Source organism: Camelina sativa, chromosome 12 (genome assembly GCF_030686135.1).
Source record: "Camelina sativa cultivar CO46 ecotype springtype chromosome 12, ASM3068613v1".
NCBI lineage: Eukaryota > Viridiplantae > Streptophyta > Magnoliopsida > Brassicales > Brassicaceae > Camelina > Camelina sativa.
In genome coordinates this window covers 12,242,857-12,257,244 of record NC_141891.1, presented here as the reverse complement: position 1 = coordinate 12,257,244, position 14,388 = coordinate 12,242,857, and the positions used below count along the sequence as shown (strand labels likewise).

At 44.0% G+C, this 14,388-nt stretch overlaps 1 non-coding gene and 1 pseudogene across 1 annotated transcript; one reads left to right on the top strand and one right to left on the bottom strand.

Annotated features, from left to right (window-relative positions):
- Positions 1-1,458: 1,458 nt before the first annotated feature.
- Positions 1,459-8,680, bottom strand: LOC147930431 (uncharacterized; annotated as a pseudogene).
- Positions 7,923-8,029, top strand: LOC147930432 (small nucleolar RNA R71). The gene has a single exon (XR_015576779.1). It is a non-coding gene; the product is annotated as a small nucleolar RNA R71 (small nucleolar RNA).
- Positions 8,681-14,388: the final 5,708 nt, after the last annotated feature.

The following is a 14,388-nucleotide window of genomic DNA, read 5'->3' as shown; positions in this document are numbered from 1 at the left end:
CTCAGAAGGACCGCCTTGATGATGCTCGGCTGGACGACTTGATGAAGGTACCTTCTTGGCTTTCTTCAACGACTTCCTCGCTCTCTCCCGGGGCTCATGAGAGGAATGCCGTGGTCGAGCCGGAGAGGGTTGCTGAGTTCGTGGTGTGTAAGCAGACCGGCGTGCTGGAGATGGTTGTGCTCGGCGAGTGGGCTCGAGACGTGTAGATAAGCGTCCCTGTACTGGCATGACATCCTGGGAAGGCATTGGGATGGCGGCAGTGGATGTCGAACAACTGAATTTACTCATGAAATTCATGAACATCCTCGTGAATCTACCGAACGACTTGTCTCGTGCCTTGCCCCAATCCTGAAGCTTGTTTAGACGATCATGGGCCTCCCTAACACCCTTTCCTAGTCTCGGTGCTTTGTACTCGTCAAAGTGATACCTCTCAGGGCGATAGTCTTCTGAATCCTCCTCCATCGGGTTGTCTTCTTCTGCTGAGATCTCCATTCTCTGATCCTCTTCCTCAACATACAAAACGCTTCTATCAGGGATAAACTCAATGTTTTCACCATTTAGGATCGTTGTTAGACTCGCACAAGGGAGAAGGATCCTTGCTTCTCCAACCTCTGGGTGAACGAATTTGTAGACAAACTTTCCATGCTTGTTTTCCCAGTCTAAAGTATGAATCTGTTTCAGGTGGTACATATCCATCCAGCGCGGCGGAAACGAGTCCGAAGGGAGAGGGACGCCTGCTGCTTCTAAAATCCATGTTACAACCCCTCCCATACACATAATTCCAGGTGAATGAGTGTTGTTCAGTCTCACCACCCATGTCTTGTAAGTCAGTAGATGGTTCAACAGGAAGAAGGCGAACGATGTGTCGGAAGCGTCGCCTCTAAGCATAACACCTTCTGTAGTCTTTTTTAGCAGGTCCTTGAGTGCCAAATCCAACATGTCAAGCTCTGCCTTGGTGACAAGGCCAGTGATTTCCTTTGCGTAGAAAACGTTCGAAATAGCCCTGTGGAAGTATCTCAACACTGGACTTCTTATTAGCATCCCCTTCGACCTTGAGGCATTGAAGCGCTGCTCAGTGCTAATCGAAGCCCATAATGACGACGCCTCTTCCTTGTCGATTTCCGCTGCAGTGCCAGTCCCACTAGTGAATCCAAAAACTTCCTCAAGTCGCTTCACAGTAAGGCTGTACGTCCGACCATATACCATAAACGTGAAATAGCCCAAACTGCCATCTGACTCCATCTCAGGCGCATCCGCGAACAGGTGAACTTGCAAGGAACTTAAAAGCTGGATAGTTTCCTCTCTGTAAGCGTTCTTTGGCGTGTTCATAAGCTTGCTAAGGTTGCATTGGCCGAAAAGATATTCTACATCCGCTGCTATATCAAGGTCCATCATGGTTTGACTGTGGGGATATCTTGTTCCCATAAACTCATGTTGCTGAAACAAATCATAGTATTTCTAGGCAGACAGCTTCGTTTTAGACTTCTTCTTGACAGATTTCCTTGATGATGCACTCTCACGAGCCTGCTCCATCTCAAAATCGCTACCTTCATCCCTTTGTTTCACTGGCTTTTTCCCACGAGCTTTGTCTTTACTAGATTGTTTTACTGCTCTGCTTGACTTAGCGTCTTGCGAAGGCGGCTTAGAGGTAACAACACGTCCTGGTACCTGACAACCATACTTCTCATACATCTCATCCCAAAAATTGTCAGACATTGTAAAGCTGAGATAATTCAAACGCAAAACCAAAGATTAGTTGGTTAGACCAAATGACAACACTAATCGCAAAACGCAATGTTGAAGTGAGAGTGTTAAAGTATGAAACGGATCGAGTCGGCGCTAAGGCGAAACGGTGTTGCAATAGTGATTGGTCGAGTCAGGTGGGTCGAGTCGGGAGCAGCTAAACACAACAGATCGACGAAGGACGTCTCGGTTGGCAGCTCCGCGACGGTCGATCGAGTTAGCACCAAGATGACGCGGATCGAGTGAATGTTGAGTCGAGTTGCGAGAGGGGGCTTCACGGCAGCTCCGGTCGAGTGGAGTCGCGGCGAGGGTCGAGTCGAGTTTGGCCTGATGGCGGACCGTGAGGGTGGATCGAGAGAGACGGTGAACAACTTGCTTGAGCTGAAGCTTAAATGAGAACTTCTCAACGATGACGAGATGACGGTGAGATCCGGTCGAGTCGAGCTGCGAGAGGGGGGTTCACGGCAGCTTCGGTCGAGTGGAGGAGTGGTGAAGGTTCGTCGAAGTGAGTCAAGTGAACTGGACTTTTCTGGTCAGCGAAAATGAAGTGTGGAGATGAAAGCTTTTTGGTTGATGGGTTGAGAGTAAACGGGAGAAGGGTTAAATAGATGGGTGAGAAAGATGAATTATGGTGAGGTGATGGAATTGATATGTCGTGCAAGTGGAGAGAAAAAGAGAGTGATGGTGGAGTGATGTGAGGTGGTGAGACATAAAGATGATATGTCTGGTGGGGGGAAGCAAAGGGTGAGGTAAATTGAAGTGATGGGCACGTGAGGAGGAGGGGAAGGGTGACAAAACCAATAATTAAGATTCCTTCCTTATATTGCCTTCTGTTTTCTTCTGTAGATTTCCCTCTTTTTGTTAATTTCGCTTCTGTAGCACCATCATACTCGGTTTAACCCCTGATCTCACTAGTTTGACTGCCCCCTTTTTTTATAAGTTGCTTAAACTCCCTTCTGTAGATTCCTGAACACAAGAAAATCAAAAACAAAAATTAAAAACACAAGGATCCTAAAAAAAATATTTACAATGATACCTTTGGGACTTCCTCCCAAGTGAGCTTGTTTAAAGTCACTAGCTTGACTTTTCAGCTTTTTAGGCTTTTGGGGGTTCATAGAGGGGCACAGAGATCCCCTCTGGTCGGACTTGATCAGCTAAATATTTCTTGACTCTCTGACCATTTACAGTGAATTCACTACCATCCTTGTTCAGAAGAGTGATAGCTCCGAATGGCAGAACTTCCTTGACATCAAAAGGTCCAGACCACCTAGACTTAAGCTTTCCAGGAAATAACTTAAGTTTGGAGTTGAATAGCAAAACCTGATCCCCAGTCTTAAGCTCCTTGACAACAATTTTCTTGTCATGAAAATTCTTTGTCCTTTCCTTGTAAATCTTGGAACTCTCATAAGCATCAAGTATTATTTCTTCCAACTCATGGATGTCAAGAGTTCTCTTAGCCTGAGCTGTGTCAATATCCAAGTTCAGCAACTTGATAGCCCAGAGCGCCTTATACTCAACCTCTACAGGGAGATGACATGCTTTACCATAAACCAGCTGAAATGGTGTTCTGCCTATTGGCGTCTTGAATGCTGTTCTATACGCCCAGAGAGTCTCGTCCAACTTGACAGACCAATCTTTCTTCGAGACCCCAACAATCCTTGACAAGATTCCCTTGATTTGTTTGTTCGAAACCTCAACCTGTCCGCTGGTCTGAGGGTGATACGCAGTCGACACTTTATGCTTGACACCATACTTTCTCAGCATACTCTCAAAAACTTTGTTGACGAAGTGAGTTCCACCATCACTGATCACCGCTCTAGGTATCCCATACCTTGGAAAGATTATACTTTTGAACAGCTTTAGAACAACCTTGTGATCATTAGTGGGGCTGGCTATGGCTTCGACCCACTTAGAAACGTAATAAACTGCCACCAAAATATAGACATTCCCATTAGATGGGGGGTTGAATGGTCCCATGAAGTCTATCCCCCAGACGTCAAATATCTCCACTTCCAAGATCGGATTTTGGGGCATCTCGTTTCTCCTTGTGATGTTGCCCATCCTCTGACAAGCGTCACACTTGGTGATGAAGTTGTGAGCGTCTTTGAACAAGGTTGGCCACCAGAGACCTGCTTGAAGAACTTTTTGAGCTGTCTTGAATGTGGCGAAGTGACCTCCATAGGTGGAACCGTGACAGTGCTCTAGCACTCCCTGCACTTCCCCTTCTGCTATGCATCTTCTGAACAGACCGTCAGAACCTCTCTTGTACAGATAGGGTTCATCCCAGAAGTAGTGGTTGACCTCTCTGAAAAGCTTCTTCTTCCTGTATGGATCCATGTCATCAGGAACTTCTCCACATACCTTGTAATTCACAACATCTGCATACCAGGGTGCAGTCTCAGAAGTGATTGCCATGCATCTGATTTTTAAGTTCTCAACCCCTGTGTCATGCATCCGCTCACAAACCTGGGCTACCAGAAGTTGTTCCTCTGGCATTGAATCATCTATGGGGACAACATCATCAATTCTCATTCGAAACAAATGATCTGCAACTCCGTTTTCTATGCCTTTTTTGTCAACTATCTCCATGTCAAACTCTTGAAGAAGCAGGATCCATCTCAACAGTCTCGGTTTGGTATCCTTCTTCGAGTAGATGTGTCTCAGAGCGGCATGATCGGTGTACACAATGACCTTCGAACCCACAAGATAACTCCTGAATTTTTCAAATGCAAACACAACTGCTAGGAGTTCCTTCTCTGTGGTAGCATACCTTCCCTGAGTCTCATCCAAGGTGCGACTCGCGTAGTAGATAACATGAAGCTTCTTGTCAATACGATGTCCCAGAACTGCTCCAACTGCGAAGTCTGAAGCATCACACATGATCTCAAAAGGATGATCCCAATTCGGAGCTTGCACTATGGGTGCTGAAACCAAGGCTTCCTTGATCGTGCTGAAGGCTTCCAAAACATGCTGCGTCAAATTCGAACTCAACCTCCTTGCTCAGCAACCTTGTCAAAGGTCTTGCAATTTTTGAGAAGTCCTTAATGAACCTCCTGTAAAACCCAGCATGTCCCAGAAAACTCCTGATGTCCTTCACTGTCTTAGACGGTTGAAGCTGAACCATGACCTCAATCTTTGCCTTGTCAACCTCGATTCCTCTTTCAGAAATCTTGTGTCCCAGAACGATCCCTTCTTCAACCATGAAATGGCACTTCTCCCAGTTCAGCACCAGGTTCGTCTCCTCACATCGCGTCAATACCCTGCACAGATTCAACAAACAGGAGGAGAAAGTGGAACCGTATACAGAGAAGTTGTCCATAAACACTTCCACTGACTCCTCAATTAAATCCGAGAAAATTGAAGTCATGCACCTCTGAAAGGTGGCAGGAGCATTGCACAAGCCAAATGGCATGCGTCTATAGGCAAAAGTGCCATAGGGACAAGTAAAGGTTGTCTTTTCCTGATCATTTGGGTGAATAGGGATTTGGAAGAATCCACTATACCTATCAAGGAAACAATAATAGGGATGACTAGCTAGTCTTTCCAACATTTGATCAATGAAAGGCAGAGGAAAGTGATCTTTCCTAGACACAGCATTCAACTTCCTATAATCTATACACATCCTATGTCCTGTGATGGTTCTAGTTGGGATTAACTCATTTTTGTCGTTTTTGATCACAGTTATGCCTCGCTTTTTAGGTACACAATGCACTGGAGATACCCAAGTACTATCAGAGATAGGATAGATAACTCCAGCGTCAAGTAGTTTCAGGATTTCTTTCTTAACTACCTCTTTCAGATTAGGATTCAATCTTCTTTGGCGTTCAATACTAGCATATGATTCATTTTCAAGATTGATCATATGGGTGCATAGACTAGGTGAAATTCCTTTGATATCATCTAAAGAATAACCAATAGCCTTTCTATACTTTTTCAGCTCAGTTACTAGCATCCCCAATTCATCATCACTCAACATAGCATTCACTATAACAGGATAAGTAGAATTGGTTCCCAGAAAGACGTACCTGAGCCCGGAAGGAAGAGTTTTGAGTTCTACCTTTGGAGCTTTCAGTTCCGACCAGTCGTCAGCATGGGCGTCAGAAGCGGTAATAATCGAGCATGGTCCAAACGGTGTCTCGAGTGGTGACTCAAGTCGGGTCTTGACACTGGTCGAGTGGGAGGTTTCACGTTCTGAATTCTCTGTCTCAACTACACATACCTCTTCTGCGTTAGACAACTGCTCGAACTCTTCTGGTTCGTCCGTTTCTCTGCGGGAGTCTAGCATATTCTTGTAACAAGTCGTCTCCCCATGCAGGAACCCTTCTTCTCCATCCTTGGTTAGAGCAGTTTTGAGATGATCCTCCTCAGCTAGTTCCTCCAACAACTCATCAGCCAACTTATCCATCTCCTCAATGTAGAAGACTTGTCATCCTATTGTTGGCTTCTTCAAAGTATCCTTGATGTCAAACTTCATAATGAAGTCGTCTCCCAGATTGAGATCAATCTTGCCATTTCTGACATCAATGATGGCTCCAGCAGTCGCCAGGAACGGTCTTCCTAGGATTAGAGGATCCTTTGGTTCTTCGTCCATCTCTAGAACCACAAAGTCGGTTGGCACTTCCACGTCTCTAATCCTGACAGGTAAGTCCTCTAAGATACCATGTGGAAGTCTCACTGATCTATCTGCAAGGATGAGGGAGATGTCGCATCCCTTAAACCTTGTGAAACCCAACCTCTTAGCCACAGAGAATGGCATCAGATTCACTGAAGCGCCAAGATCACATAAACACCTCTCAAAAGACATGGGTCCAATGGAGCAGGGTAGAGTGAATGATCCAAGATCTTTGAGCTTCTTGGGTACAACCTTCTTCTGGATGATTGCACTGCACTCAAGACTTAGTACCACCATGCCTTGAACTTCTTTTGATCTCTCCATCACCAAGTCTTTGAGGAATTTCTGGTAGTGAGGAACAAGTGCGAATGCATCCAGCAATGGCATTCTCAACTCAATCTCCTTGACTTGCTTTTCGAACAAGGCTTTGTACTTCTCAGTAAGCTGCTTCTTAAACCTCACTGGAAATGGTAGAGGAGGCTTGTACGGTGGAGGGATGAACCTCGCAAGTCTGTCTTTAGGAACAGCAGGCTCCTTAACAGCTTCAGGTTCGGATTGCTTCACTGGCTCGATTGGATCTTTGACTGCTTCGACGGGGTTCTCCATCTGAGCGTCATCCTGACCGAAATCCTCCCCATCTAATTCCGCACTGTCCTCAGTGACGTCTTGAACTCCTTGCCTGGGAGGCAATGTTTTCCCACTTCTCAGCGTAATGGCATTGGCGAATTCCTTGGGGTTCTGAACAGCTTTACCTGGGAATTGGCCAGGTTTTGGTGCAGAAGTAGAAGCCGATTGGCCCTCCATGTACCTTATCTTCGAATTCAGAGTTTCGAATTTGACGTTCAGATCATTGTAGGAACATTCCATCCTTTGACTAAGGTCAGCGAACTTCTTTGCAGTATCCATGGAACCACTAGCTTGGCCCTGATGAATTTGTTGCATCATCTGCTTTAGTTCTTGATCTGGAGTTGGTGTAGGCTGAACTGGTTGAGGGCGGAATCCTGGCGGTGGTCTTGAGGGAGCTTGGTAACCCTGCTGGAACTGTTGTTTTGGAGCAAATCCCGGATTGTAAGGCACAAAAGGTTTTGGTTGCCCTTGCTGTTGTTGTTTAGGCGGGTACACCTGATCTTGTGGATTAGCAACATTGTTACTTCGGTAAGACAAATTGGGGTTCGTCTTGTAGGGGTTGTAACCTTTGTTGTATCCACCCTGATTCTGAACATAGCTGATCTCTTCACTCTGCTCACCCTCCCCATCTGGAACTTGGAAAGGGTCGTCCTCAGAGACGAAGTGGACGCTCCTCTGCTGACTCAGCAAGATACGGTCAAGCTTCTCATTGACATTCTTGAGGTCTTTCTTGTACTTCTCTTCAGACCCAGCGTCGCCGCGAAATGTGCGGTCATAATCCTCGTTGTAGTTGCCGTTGGACTGAGCGAGATTCTCCACCAGTTGCCAACCTTCATCAACGTCCTTGTTTAGGAAGTTACCGTTAGAAGCGGTGTCAAGCAGCATGCGTATTTTGGGAAGGACATCACGGTAGAGAGTACTCAGTAATGACTCGTTGCTGAAACCATGGTGTGGGCACTGACTGTGGTAACCCTTGAAACGCTCCCATGTTTCACAGAATGATTCTGAGCTCTTCTGAGTGAAGCTGGAGATCTCATTCCTGAGACGTGCTGTTCTAGAGTTGGAGAAAAACTTTGCCAAGAATGCCTTCTTGCAGCCATCCCAGGTGGTGATTGATCCCTTGGGAAGGTTTTTCTCCCATTGATGAGCTTTGTCACCAAGGGAGAATGGGAAGAGGCGCAGCTTGTAACCATCCTCACTCACGCCATTGATCTTGGTGAGACCACAAAGACGGTCGAACTCGTCCAAGTGGTCGAGTGGATCCTCCATAGGCAACCCGTGAAACTTGTTTCCTTGGATCATGGTGATCAGACCACTTTTGATCTCAAAGTTGTTATTCGGCACGGCGGGAGGGAAGATTCCAGCACGTTGAGTATGAGTGTTCGGTGCATCCCCAGCACCAATGTTTCGCGGTCCCTGATGTGGTTCATGCTGTTGTTCCATAGTGACGTTTGCGGGATGATCAGTGGGTTGACGAGCTTGTCGTGGGCGTTGCAGCCGATTGATTTCGTCGATAACAGGAACGAGATTCTGATGCCCTCTTGATCTGGTGTGCATGCAAGGTTGCAATCAACAGGTATCTGAGATGCAAAACAAACAAGCAGACAACCAAAACAAGTTAGTACTCAGATTGATTGTGTAACAGAACTTAATCTTGCAAAACTTGAAATCTTAAATGTAGCAAAAAGATTCCCAAATGGCAACAGCGCCAAATTGATACTAGGATTTTTGTGTCTCCTATCCTAGCAGGTTCAATTAACCTTATGTGCTGTAGTACTTAAGGTGTCAATCCAAATGGGATGTTGCTAGCAATCAAGATGCAATCAAGGAATCACAAGTCAAGCCAATTCAAAAAGAGTGTTTTTTCTAACAATCCTAGAATGACAAAAATGCAAACAGAAATGTGTTCTGGAACTAGAAACGAGAATGCAAGACAAGAAATGAAAATTAATAAAAACAGAGACGAGTCTAAGCATGAACTAAAAAGCAAGAAGCGAAACAATCTCAGGAATGTAATATCAATCAAAAGGATAAAAGTCCTAAGGATGGGAGTAATTGATGTCGGTGGAGTATCCTAGTCTACAGAGTGTTTAACATGCCACAAGCAATCTATCCCTAAACAATGAACATCACAATTTAGCTAATCCAATCTCTTGGTAAAAGCTACTCAGACTCAACCACTTCCATACCTAGCTCTCGCTAGAGAAACGTGGTCGAGCAGGCATGACAAACAAGTTCATTCACGTCAACAAACATCCTAGACAACTAATCTCTTAGGCTAGGAACGTAAGTCTCTAGCACTAGTTGGTCAGACATTTCATCGAACACCTTTTGGGTGTGGAAATGTCTCGAACCTAGTTCCAATTGATCAGAGAGAAACTAGTAATTCTAACTCTAGTCCAGAAGGGAATCATACAAATCAAGCTTAAACACCCTACATCCTAAGATCCTCCACCTAATCTATCCCATCCTCAAGAACTAACGCACTACTCAGATCCGGAAATCATCATTAACAACGCAAACTCAGAAAACATTGAAACAAGCATTCTTAGATAGGTAAAAATAAGATAAACAAGTTTTGAGAAGAAATCAAATGCAAATACTCAATGTATCAAAAGATATCTGGATACAAAGTCTGAGAACGGTTTTTTGGTGGCTAGGGAAACCTTACAAAATAAAAACGAGATAAAAAACTTAGATGATGTCGCAAAGACTTAACAAAACGTATTTATAGTAAAGACATAAAATCCCTAAAACTTAAAACGACAAGATGAAGAGTCGGTTTGGGAATCTCCTGAAGCGTGTAAGATGGAACGTCTTCCTGACATGTGCGAACGAGTAGTGGCTCGAGTGAGTGATGGCGTTGGCTCAAATGGTAGTCGACGACAGAGTGATGGCGCGACTCGAGACAGCACGACTCGAGCAGCACGACTCGAACAGCACGACTCAAACAGCACGACAGCGCGACTCGATCTGGATGTATACGCCTCCACTAAAACGATTGTAACTTTTGAACCACACCTCCGATTGGCTTGAAATAAACGGCATTGGAAAGATGACTCAATTCTCTACAACTTTGATGAAGACGTCGAAAGCTGAATCCCATGACAGCGCGACTCGAACGGCACGACAGCGCGACTCGGATGGCCTGGCTCGAAGGTCTCCTAAATACCTGAAATACTCCAAAATGCACGATGTATGCGAAGATAATGCAAGAACTACCTAAATATGCAATTTGTACAAAAGAGACTAGAAACTTATGCAAAACAATTAGTTATCCTTACTAAATGCATGACAAAAACATGTTTAGCTCGGTGGATGAGCTGCAAAGCAAGTTGTTGGTTCATGAACAAAACTTGAACAAGAAAACGGGAGAAGAACATGCGCTCAAGATGGAGAGCTACAGGCCAGAAGGTGGTAGAGGAAGAGGAAGCTACTACGGAAGAGGCCGTGAAGGAAGAGGAAGAGGTCGAGGAAGCAATAGCTTCAACAAGGACACTGTGGAATGCTTCAAGTTTCATAAGATCCGGCATTTCAAGTATGAATGTCCAAGCTGGGGGAAGGCAGTAAACTTTGCTGTAGAAGAGGGAGATGAAGACATAGTGCTAATGGCACACGTTAACATGAAAGGTGCTGAAGATGAACATGTGTGGTATTTGGATTCTGGATGCAGTAACCACATGTGTGGAGTTAAGGAGTGGTTCTTAGAATTTGATGACAGTTTCCGTCAGAACATCAAGCTAGGAGATGATCGTAGACTGGTGGTGGAAGGGAGAGGAAATCTCCAACTTCAAATCAACGGTTTGACGCAGACAATCACCTCTGTTTACTTTGTCCCAGAGTTAAAAAATAATTTGTTGAGTGTGGGACAACTGCAACAGAAGGGGCTCAGAATCATCATTGAAGAAGACACCTGTGAAGTGTGGCATAAGCAATAGAGAAGGTTGATCATGCACTCAAGTATGTCGAAGAACAGAATGTTTATGATACTTGCTGTCGCAAGAGGTTCAAATGAGACAATGGGGCCAAGTTGTCTGCAGGTGTCCAGTGAAGGTACAAGTGACCTGTGGCACAGAAGATTCGGTCATTTGAGCAACAAAGGAATACAGACCCTTGTCGAGAAGGATATGGTTAATGGGTTGAGCTCAGTTGTGGTCAACGATGAGATATGTGAAGTATGCATGAAGGGGAAGCAGAATCGTGAAGCCATTCCCAAGAAAAGTCTATGGAGAGCAAGCAGAGGACTTGAGCTAGTGCACACTGACATATGTGGACCAATTTCACCAGCTTCAGAAAGCGGAAAAAGGTATATGATTAATTTCATAGATGATTTTAGTCGGAAGTGTTGGAATTATTTCTTAGCTACAAAATCAGAAGTCTTTCAAGCTTTTAAGGAATTTAGAGCTGCAGCAGAGAGAGAGATTGGAGAATCTCTAGTATGCTTGAGGTCAGATAGAGGAGGAGAGTATAACTCCACAATCTTTCAGGAGTATTGTAAGGAGAATGGTATAAGGAGACAGCTCACTGCAGCATACACCCCTCAACAAAACGGAGTCGCCGAGAGGAAAAACAAAACCGTAATGAACATGACGAGGTGTATGTTGATGGGGATGAAGGTACCAAGGAGATTTTGGGCAGAAGCAGCTCAATATGCAGTTCACATTCTGAACAGAAGTCCTGCAACTGCATTGAGTGATGTCACACCAGGGGAAAGATGGAGCAAACAAAAACCAACAGTTAAGCATCTTAGAGTTTTTGGTTGTGTAGCATACGCTATGGTACCATATGAGAAAAGAGTGAAGCTAGATGAGAAGAGTACAACGTGTGTAATGTTTGGAGTCAGCAAAGAATCAAAAGCTTACCGTCTGTATGATCCGGAGACAAAGAAAATCATTATCAGTAGAGACGTTAAGTTTGATGAAGCTAGAGCGTGGGATTGGGAAGAAAAAGAAGATAACAAAATTACTTTGGAGGAGATTCAGGATGAGCCTACAAATGGAGGAGAACCAATGACAGAGGAAGAGAATGTTATTAATGAGCAAGCAGAGAATGCAGAGGCTGAGACAGTAGGAGAGTCTAGTGGAGTGGTGCTTATGGAGACACGACAAAAACAAGCTCCAGTTTGGATGAAGGATTATGTCTGTGATGGTTTAAAACTCGTAATAGAGGAAGAAGAAGAGATTATTGCCTTGTTCATTGCTGCTGAAGATCCCCAGAGATATGAAGATATAGTTCAATATGAAATCTGGAGAAAGGCAATGGAAGCAAAGATTAAGTCTATTGAGGAAAACAACACTTGGGAGCTAGTGAGGTGCCTGAAGAAGCAAAATTCATAGGTGTAAAATGGATTTTCAAGACAAAGCTCAATGAGAAAGGAGAAGTTAACAAATTCAAGGCAAGGCTAGTAGCTAAGGGTTACCATCAAACACAAGGTATTGATTTTCATGAAGTTTTTGCACCAGTTGCTAAGTGGGATACAATAAGAACAATACTTGCGGTAGCAGCTCAAAAGAGGTGGGAGGTTTTCCAATTAGATGTAAAAAGTGCATTCCTGCATGGTGAGTTGAATGAAGAAGTATTTGTTGAGCAGACACAAGGATTTCAGATTAGAGAAGCAACAGACAAGGTATACAAGTTGAAGAAAGCCTTGTATGGCTTGAAGCAAGCACCACGTGCCTGGTACAACAAAATAGAGAGTTACTTCATAAAGAATGGATTCAAAAAATGCTATTGTGAGCACACATTGTTTGTCAAGGTTGAAGGAGAAGATGTCTTGGTAGTGAGCGTTTATGTAGACGATCTAATCTACACAGGAAATTCTAGTCTGATGTTTAAAGAGTTCAAGGAGTCTATGATGAAGGAGTTTGCGATGACTGATCTTGGCAAAATGAAATACTTTCTGGGAGTAGAAGTCATTCAAGATGAACAAGGAATATTCATCAATCAAAGGAAATATGCAGAGGAGCTGCTGGTAAGGTTTGGAATGGAGAACTGCAACTCGGTGAGGAATCCAATCGTTCCAGGTCAAAAATTGTCAAAAAAGGGAGAAGGTGCTGAAGTGGATCCGACGAGGTTCAAACAACTTGTAGGAAGTTTGCGGTATCTCACTGTTTCAAGACCAGACTTGATGTTCTCAGTGAACTTGGTGAGTCGTTATATGGAGAAACCTACTGAGCAACACATGGGGGCAGCAAAGAGGATACTAAGGTATGTAAAAGGAACATTGTCTCTGGGAATAAGATACAAGAGAGGTGATGAATCAAGTTTGCTTGGGTTCGTAGACAGTGATTATGCAGGAGATGTTGATGACAGTAAAAGCACATCAGGTTATGTGTTTATGATGGGAGGAGGAGCTTTCTCTTGGGCATCAAAGAAGCAACCCATAGTGACATTGTCCACTACCGAAGCTGAGTTTGTGTCTGCAGCTTATGGTGCGTGTCAGGGAGTATGGTTAAGAAATGTTCTGGAGGAGATAGGGTTGGTTCAAGAGGAAGAAGGTTTGCTTGTGTTCTGTGACAACAGCTCCGCTATTAAGTTGGCAAAGAATCCAGTGCTACATGGAAAAAGCAAACACATACGTGTGAGATTTCATTTTTTGCGAGAATTGGTAAGAGATGGGGTGATACAGCTTGGGTTTTGTTCAACAAAAGATCAGTTGGCTGATGTCATGACTAAGGCTGTAACGTTGGAAGTGTTCGAGAAACTCAGGAGGAGAATGGGTGTATGTCACAGAGATGTGTAAACTGAAGGAGATGGTTTCAGTTTAAGAGAGGGATTGAAGAATAAAAAACTATGTCATTTTGTTTGAGTCTAATGTATTTTGATTTGAATAAGTCCTCCTGGTCTGTAGGAGTTGAGAGTTTGTTTCGTTGATTAGGTCCGTTAGAATCGGTCACTTAGTTAAGCTTGTAAGGGTCTATTTAAGTACCTCTGTTATCCAATTAATAAATAGAGTATTATTCAGCAAATCTCTTTTTCTTGTTTTGATCGGATTTGTCTTTCACAAACTACATCCCATTTGTTACTTATTCTATTATCGTCGACCTCTCGATCAACATGACGCGTTTATCATCACCATCATCAAGCCAAAACAGAAACAAAAGATGGCAACCGGAAGATAATGATTATCAAGGCTTAGGAGATGTCGACGTTAAGAATTTTCTTAAACCCTTGAGGGGTTTCGCTTAAACTCTTATTTGGGGAATTTATTTTTCAATGTTTGATTGTTAGAGAGAGAGAGAGAGAGAGAGAGAGAGAGAGAGAGAGAGAGAGAGAGAGAGAGAGAGAGAGAGAGAGAGAGAGAGAGAGAGAGAGAGAGAGAGATGTTGATGTCGGTATCAGTCACAATTAGAATGTTTAGTTCGGTCAAAGGAGGGTCGAAGTTCTCTTATATTATATTGGTGCCG